The following is an 8215-nucleotide window of genomic DNA, read 5'->3' as shown; positions in this document are numbered from 1 at the left end:
AGCAGGAGCAATGGGGAACCCACTCAGAAGGTACTTTTTGGGCCCAGACTGGGGAGCTAGGCTGGGGGGAGCGGAGGGACACTAATAGAGACAATGCTGTGGGTTGTTGACTGTCCTGGGGGCTCCGAGCTGGGGATGCTGCCCGGGAAAGGACTCTTGTGTGTAGCAGGGTGTTGCGTGAAGAGGTAAAATAGTTTTGGCAGAAAATAAACCCCCTTGCGTTCTAACACTCCTCACTGAGGTGGGAGGCTAGGGGCGTCTGGGTTTAAATTCTGAGTGATGCCCAATTCACCACTATCAGTCCAGTCGCATTTAATATTAAACTATCACGATTCTGGATACACTGACAGTGGACTGCACCTTCAGTCTAGTTGTGCTCACGAACTAGCACGGCCGCACTTCAGTGTCTGGTCGCATTCAGTGAGAAACCGAAACGGCTAGCTACTTAAGCACTGCAGTTTATTTAAGCAACAGATATAAAGGTTCTTGTGGTTTGCTGGTGATAAGTACAGTCTGCAAAGCACGTGCAAGTAAAAGAAAAAAATGTTAATGGTACAAAGCGCGCGACAAAGTTCCAAACAATACAGCCTGGCTCTAAATGTAACAGGTAACCCTCTAGAGAGATTTCTAAGTTCCCCGAGGAAGCACTCGGTATAGTCTTAAGTCTCACCCACAGGCGTCCCTATGGGGGGGAAGAAAGGCTCAGCCCCTCGACTGGTCCCAGGAGTCAAAGGCAGTCTGTGATGGGGTCCTCCCTGACTTGTTCACGATGGTGTCTTCCCTAGCATCACCCCTTTCTCGGGTTATTTTTATGGTTTTTTTTACCTTCAAGGTGGATTTTGAGTGACTCTAGTCATAAATACCTTTATTACGATTGGTGTAAAATTCTCTCGCCTCGCATTTAAAGGTATATTTTACGAAAAATTCAGGGCGCAGACTCAAGGAGGAGTGGTCGCACCTTGGAGGCGGGTAGCCTTCGGGCTGCAGGTGTGTTTTGGTATTATAATGACATTATAATGAGCAAAGTTCGCACAAAGGACAGCATTTCATCAAATGTGAGCAATGAGCAGACTGTTGGCTCAGGGCAGCAAGCATGCCACTTATCACTTCCAAAGGATCACCTTGTTCCCATTCTGCTGTGTAATCACAGAGCTTGGCTGTGGAATCTTCACTCCATCTTCCGTGTTGCTTTTGCAAGCAATATTGTTCAGGGAGTCATAGATGTAGCGGATTCCTTGCATACAAGCTACTGCTGTGGTCCACCCTGGAAACATTTTGATTTTATACCTTTCCTTAATGTGTGAACAATGCTATATATTTTTAATAAAAATTATATTTTAGGAATTATTCCACACAGGGGCATCATGGAGATGGAACTGCAGCAATGCTGCACAGGATGGGCAGAGGAGGGGAAGCTGCCCAGAATCACTCACCCCGCAGGGGGGTTGGAGGCAGGCAGAAGAGGGGTGGGATGTGGGGAGGGTTCCTATATGCCCCCCGCAGGAAGCATCGCCCCACCTGAAGCAAAAGTGGCTGCTGGACAGGGAGCCATCTCATTCCTGCAGCCAAACTGCACCCACACAGGCACTTCAGCCTGCCCTCCTGACACCCGTCCAAGAGGATACAGGTAGGAAGGTGGTTTTGGACCAGTGAAGAACCCTTGGAAGAAGAGATAGCCATCGTGGGTCTTTATTTTAGACATTGCTGAGTTTACTTGGAACATGAAGTGAATGCCAAAGCTCCAGACCCGGAAGAGGTGCTGCTACGGATGACATCTGGAAGCCTACATCCAAAGACAGGGTCCCATTCTTTTCACAGGCAACCAGACATCCTTGTTGCCCAGAGGACAGGCTATTTAGGTTGGAAGCTGGAGTCACCAAGGTGCACTAGGTAGCTTGGGCACGATCTTTTCAGAGGAGCAGCTACAGGGTAGTCGGATATCTGTGTGCATGACTGTGGAGTAACAGATGTCATCAAACCCTAATGCACTTTTGGAACAGTGAAATTTACTTTTTATTGTGGTATTTCAGTGATCCAGATTTCATCAATGTTGCTTTTCAGGATTTTTCTTCTCTGTGCTGGTTTTGGCTGGGATAGAATTAATTTTCTTCAGAGTAGCAAGTATGGGGCTTTGTTTTGGATTTGTGCTGAAATCAGTATTTATAATCATAGAATCATAGAATGGCTAGAGTTGGGAGGGACCTTAAAGATCATCAAGTTACAACCCCCTGCCATGGACAGAGACACCTCCCACTAGACCATAATATAGAGATGTTTTCATTACTGTTGAACAGTGCTTACACAGAGTCAAGGCCTTATCTGCTCCTCACACCATCCCACCAGTGAGTAGGCTAGGACTGCACTAGATGTTGGGAGGGGATAAATGACTGTTTAATAAGTAAAGCAAAAGCCACGCATGCAAACAAAGCAAACCAAGGAATTATCATAGAATCACAGAATGGTTAGAGTTGGAAGGGACCTTAAAGATCAACTAGTTCCAACCCCCCTGCCATGGGCAGGGACACCTCCACTAGAGCAGGTCGCTCAAAGCCCCATCCAGCCTGGCCTTAAACACTTCCAGGGATGGGGCAGCCACAACTTCTCTGGGCAACCTGTTCCAGTGCTTCACCACCCTCACAGGAAAGAATTTCCTCCTAATATCTAATCTAAATCTCCCCTCTTCCAATTTAAAACCATTACCCCTTGTCCTGTCACTACACTTCCTGACAAAGAGTCCCTCTCCGGCTCTCCTGTAGCTCCCTTCAGATATTGGAAGGCTACTATGAGGTCTCCCTGGAGCCTTCTTTTCTCCAGGCTGAACAGCCCCAGCTCTCTCAGCCTGTCTTCATATGGGAGGTGCTCCATCCCTCTGATCATCTTCGTGGCCCTCCGCTGGACCCATTCCAACAGGTCCACGTCCTTCCTGTGTTGAGGACTCCAAAGCTGGACACAGTACTCCAGGTGGGATCTCACAAGCGCAGAGTAGAGGGGTAGAATCACCTCCCTTGACCTGCTGGCCACACTTCTCTTGATGCAGCCCAGGATGCAGTTGGCTTTCTGGGCTGCCAGTGCGCATTGCTGGCTCATGTTGAGATTCTCATCTACCAACACCCCCCAAGTCTTTCTCTTGGGGCTGCTCTCCAGCCATTCTTCGCCCAACCTATATTTGTGCCTGGGATTGCCACGTCACAGGTGCAGGACCCTGCACTTGGCCTGGTTGAACTTCATGCGCTTTGCATGGGCCCACCTCTCAAGCCTGTCCAGGTGCCTCTGAATGGCATCCCTTCCCTCCAGCGTGTCGACCATGCCACACAGCTTGGTGTTGTCGGCAAACTTGCTGATGGTGCACTCCATCCCACTGTCCATGTCTCCAACAAAGATGTTGAACAGCACTGGTCCCAGTACCAACCCCTGAGGAACTCCACTCGTTACTGGCCACCAATTGGACATTGAACCACTGACCACAACCCTTTGAGTGCGGCCATTCAGCCAGTTCCTTATCCACTGAGTGGTCCATCCATCGAACCCATGACTTTCCAATTTTGAGACCAGGATGTCGTGCGGGACAGTGTCAAACGCTTTGCATAAGTCCAGGTAGATGATGTCTGTTGCTCTCCCTTTGTTTACCGATGCTGTGGCAATATCGTAAAAGGCCACCAAATTTGTCAGGCACGATTTGCCCTTGGTGAAGCCATGTTGGCTCTCTCAAATCAGCTCCTTATTTTCCATGTGCCTTAGCAGAGATTCCAGGAGGATCTGCTCCATGATCTTGCCAGGCACAGAGGTGAGGCTGACTGGCCTATAGTTCCCTGGGTCTTCTTTTTTTCCCTTTTTGAATATTGGGGTTATGTTCCCCTTTTTCCAGTCAGCGGAAATTAGCCAGATTGCCACGATTTCTCAAATATGATGGAAAGCGGCTTAGCAACTTCATCTGCCAGCTCCCTCAGGACCCATGGATGGATTTTGTCAGGTCCCATGGACTTATGCACCTTCAGGTTCCTTAAGAGGTCTCGAACCTGATCTTCTCCTACTGTGGGCAGTTCTTCATTCGCAGAGCCCCTGGTTTTGCCTTCCGTGACTTGGGCAGTGTGGTTAGAGCCCTTGTCAGTGAAGACTGAGGCAAAAAAGTTGTTCAGTAGCTCAGCCTTATCCATATCCTGGGAGGCCAGGTCTCCTGTTTCCTTCCGGAGGGGGCCCACAACTTCCCCAGTCTTGCCTTTATCCCTGACATATCTGTAGAAGTTTTTCTTATTGTTTTTGATGTCCCTGGCTAGATTTAGTTCTGACTGGGCTTTCGCTTGCCTGATTTGGTTCCTGGCCACTCGCACAGTTTCTTTATATTCTGCCCATTCTACCCATCCCTGCTTCCACCCTCTATAGGCCTCCTTTTTGGTCCTGAGCTTGTCCAGCAGTTCCTTGTTCATCCACGCAGACCTGCTGGCTATTTTGCCTGACTTCTTTTTTGGGATTCACCTCTCCTGAGCTTGGAGGAGGCCATCCTTGAATGCCAACCAGCTTTCTTGGGCCCCTCTCCCCTCCAGTTCTTTCTCCCACGCTATCCTGCCAATCAGATCTCTCAGGAGACCAAAGTCTGCTCTTCTGAAGTTCAGGGTAGCAAGCTTACCCTCCTCTCTGCCCTATGAATCTTGAATTCTACCATTTCGTGGTCACTGCAGCCGAGGCTACCCTTGAACTTGACATTCCCTACAAGCCCCTCCTTGTTGGTAAGGACAAGGTCCAGCATGGCTCCTTTCCTCATTGGCTCCTCGATCATTTGAAGAAGAAAGTTATCATTAATGCATTCCAAGAACTTCCTGGATTTCATGTGCCCTGCTGGGTTGTCCTTCCAACAGATATCGGGGTGGTTGAAGTCCCCCATGAGGACCAGGGTGTGCGAGCACGATGCTTCTCCTATCTGTCTATAGAGGGCTTCATCCTCCCTGTCACTCTGATCTGGTGGTCTGTAGCAGACCCCTACTGTAACATCACCTGCCCCTCTTCTCCCTTTAATCTTCACCCATAAGCTCTCTGTCAGGTCTCCATCCATCCCCAGGTGGAGCTCCACACACTCCAGCTGGTCGTTGACATAGAGGGCAACACCCCCACCCTGTCTGCCCAGCCTGTCCTTCCTGAAGAGTCTGTAACCCTCCATTCCAACACTCCAGTCATAAGAGCCATCCCACCACATCTCGGTAATGCCAATAAGATCGTAGCCCTGGAGGCGTGCATACGTCTCTAACTCCTCTTGCTTGTTCCCCATGCTGCGTGCATATGTGTGAAGGCACTTCAGCTGGGCGCCCAATGGGGCTGACTTACTGGCTGGAATGGCTCCATTTCCTTCGTGTTGCTCCTCAGGTGGCCTTCCTTTGTGGTGCTTTATCTGTGTTTCCTGGATTCCTTTTGCCTCAGGAGCCTTGAGGACAGGCCTGATGCTATCACCCCCCTCCCCCTTCACATCTAGTTTAAAGACCTGTCAATCAACCCCGAAATCTCTTGGGCCAGGATATTCTTCCCCCTTTGGAAGAGGCATCTTCCATTTCCTGTCAACGAGCCCGGTGCCGTATAGGCCAATCCACAACCAAAAGTATCCAAAGTTATGGTGGCGACACCAGCCACGGAGCCATGTATTGACTGATTTGATCTGTCTGCTCCTCCCAGCATCATTGCCTGCCACTGGAGGGAGTGACAAAAAAATCACCTGCACCCCAGATTCCTTTACTAAGCCTCCCAACTCCCTGAAGTCTCTCTTTATAGCTCTTGAGCTTTGAGTCGCTGTCTCCTCTGCACCTACATGGAATATCAGTAGTGGATAATAATCTGAGGACTGTACTAAACCAGGAAGTTTCCTGGTGATGTCCTTCACCCGGGCTCCAGGAAGAGAGCAGTCTTCCCTCTGAGGAGGGTCTGCCCGGCGTATTGGGCCCTCTGTCCCCCTCAGGAAGGAGTCCCCAACAACTATAACCCTTCGTTTTTTCTTAGAGGGAGTGGTGGTGATACAGGGTATATGCTTTTTTGGCTTAGGAGGCATCTGTGTTATAGGGTGCTCCTTACCTACTTCCTCACTCAGCTGGCCGTTCTCAAGCAGAACCTCATGTCTGTTCCTCACAGGTACTTCACAGGATGAGGTGGGTAAGGTGGGAGGTTGTCTGGTGCCACAACCACAAACCTGCTTCCACTAGCTCTTTTCATTTACGCTTTTGCCTTCAGCCTGACCAAGGGTGCCTGCAGGGGCTCCTGGACCCTTGCTGCCTTTCTCCCTGTTATCCCTCAACCTTTCAGCTTCTTCTTTCAGCTCTGCCACCATGCTAAGCAGATCATTGATCTGTTCACATCTTATACAGCAGGTCTCACAGCTATCATCTGTTACCAGTAAAAGGTCCTGGCATTCCCTGCAGCCTGTGACCTGGACGGCCACATGTTTCTGTGGGAGCTCTGTCTGGATTCCCACATCCATTCTGTTTAGGGTCGAGTGCATGACCTTCCTCCAGGTGGATACCATGGCTAAACTCCTACCGAGGGGGGCGATGATCATCAGGAGGACTCACCTGTTGAGCCGACAGTGCTTCGGGTTCCTCCCTGCCTGCCCTTGGCCAGGACTTGCGAGCTTTCCCGTTGCGCAGCGACCGGTCCCTGGGCTCCCGAGAGGCCTCTTTTATCTGGGGGATGGGGGGGGGGTGGTTCCACCCACGCCGCCTCCGCAGCCCGCTGCAGGGTTCTGGCAGGGACCAGTTGCTTTTACAGGCTTCAAAAGCCCTCAACAAGAGCTCCTTGCCAGTCCTTTTAAGGTTTTTTTTGCCGTGATCCCTTCCCGCAGTGCTGCTTACCTCCACTGCAGCTGATGTCCTTGGCAATATTCACTAATTCACTACTTGCCATTGGCAGGCATGTGTTCAGCTATCCTGAAGAAAGCAGGACTCCGTCACACATAACGGTTCCTTGGGAAGACAAACACCATCACTCTGAATGTTCCCCCTTGCTTCTTCTTCCCCCAGCTTTATAGACTGATCATGATGTCATATGATATGGAATGGTCCTTTGGTCAGTTGGGGTCAGCTGTCCCAGTTGTGTCCCCTCCCAACTTCTTGTGCACCCTCAGCCTACTCACTGGCTGGTTAATAACAGGCCTCGGGTTGGCTGCCTGGTGCACACCAAGCTGCTCTATCCTTCCTCTTCCTCAGCAGGACAGGGGTTAGAAACAGGGAGATCCCTCATCAGACACCATCATGGGCAAAACAGATTCATCTTGGGAAAATGAATTTAATTTATTACCAGTCAATAACAGAGTAGGATACTGAAAAATAAAAACAAAACTAAAAACACCTTCCCACCACCTCTCTTCTTCCTAGGCTCGACTTTACCCCTGATTCTTCTACCTCATCCCCCATGGGGAATGGGACATGGGGATTGCAGTCAGTTCATAGCATGGTCTCTCTGGCGCTTTTTCTTCCTCATGCTCTTCTACTGCTCTAGCACGGGGTCCTTCCCACAGGATACAGTCCTTCACGAAGTTATAAAATTTGGGTCCTTCCCATGGGCTGCAGTTCTTCAAGGACTGCTCCAGTAGGGGTCCTTTCTATGGGACAGAGTCCATCAAGAACAGACTGCCCCAGCATTGGTCCCCCATAGGTCACAGCTTCCTTCAGGGCATCTCCACCTGCTCTAGCATGGGGTCTTCAATGGGCTGTGGTGTGGATAGCTGCTCCAACATGGTAGTCCATGGGCTGCAGGGATAGAACCTGCTCCGCCATGGTCTTCTGCATGGGCTGCAGGGGATGCTCTTCACGGTCACCCTGAGCACCTTCTCCCCCTTCCTTTATTCACTGACTTTGGTGCCTGAGTGGCTGTTTCTCTCACATTTTCTCACTCTTCTGTCACAGCTGCTGTGCAGTTTAAATATGTTATCACAGAGGTGCCACCAGCATCACTCTGACTCTGTTTTGTGGAGTGGTGGGTCTGTCTTGGAGCCTTGGCTCTGTCTGACATGGGAGTAGCTCCTGGTCTCTTCCCACTGAGGACATCTCTGCAGCTCCCCTCCCCCTCTCATCCTCAACCCTTGCCATGTAAACTCAATACAAATACCATGCAGGTTTTCATAGACCTTAAAGAGTGTAATGCAACCCTATCCCAACAGAAGCCTGCGCTCGTAGCAGGTCACTAAATTATATACGTAGAGAAGAATGTTATGGATTCCTTTCTCCCTTTTGGAGTGTCTTCT

This window comes from Numenius arquata, unplaced genomic scaffold (assembly GCF_964106895.1).
Source record: "Numenius arquata unplaced genomic scaffold, bNumArq3.hap1.1 HAP1_SCAFFOLD_49, whole genome shotgun sequence".
Taxonomy (NCBI): domain Eukaryota; kingdom Metazoa; phylum Chordata; class Aves; order Charadriiformes; family Scolopacidae; genus Numenius; species Numenius arquata.
The sequence above is the reverse complement of the archived record's forward strand: the minus strand, read 5'-3'. Positions refer to the sequence as shown.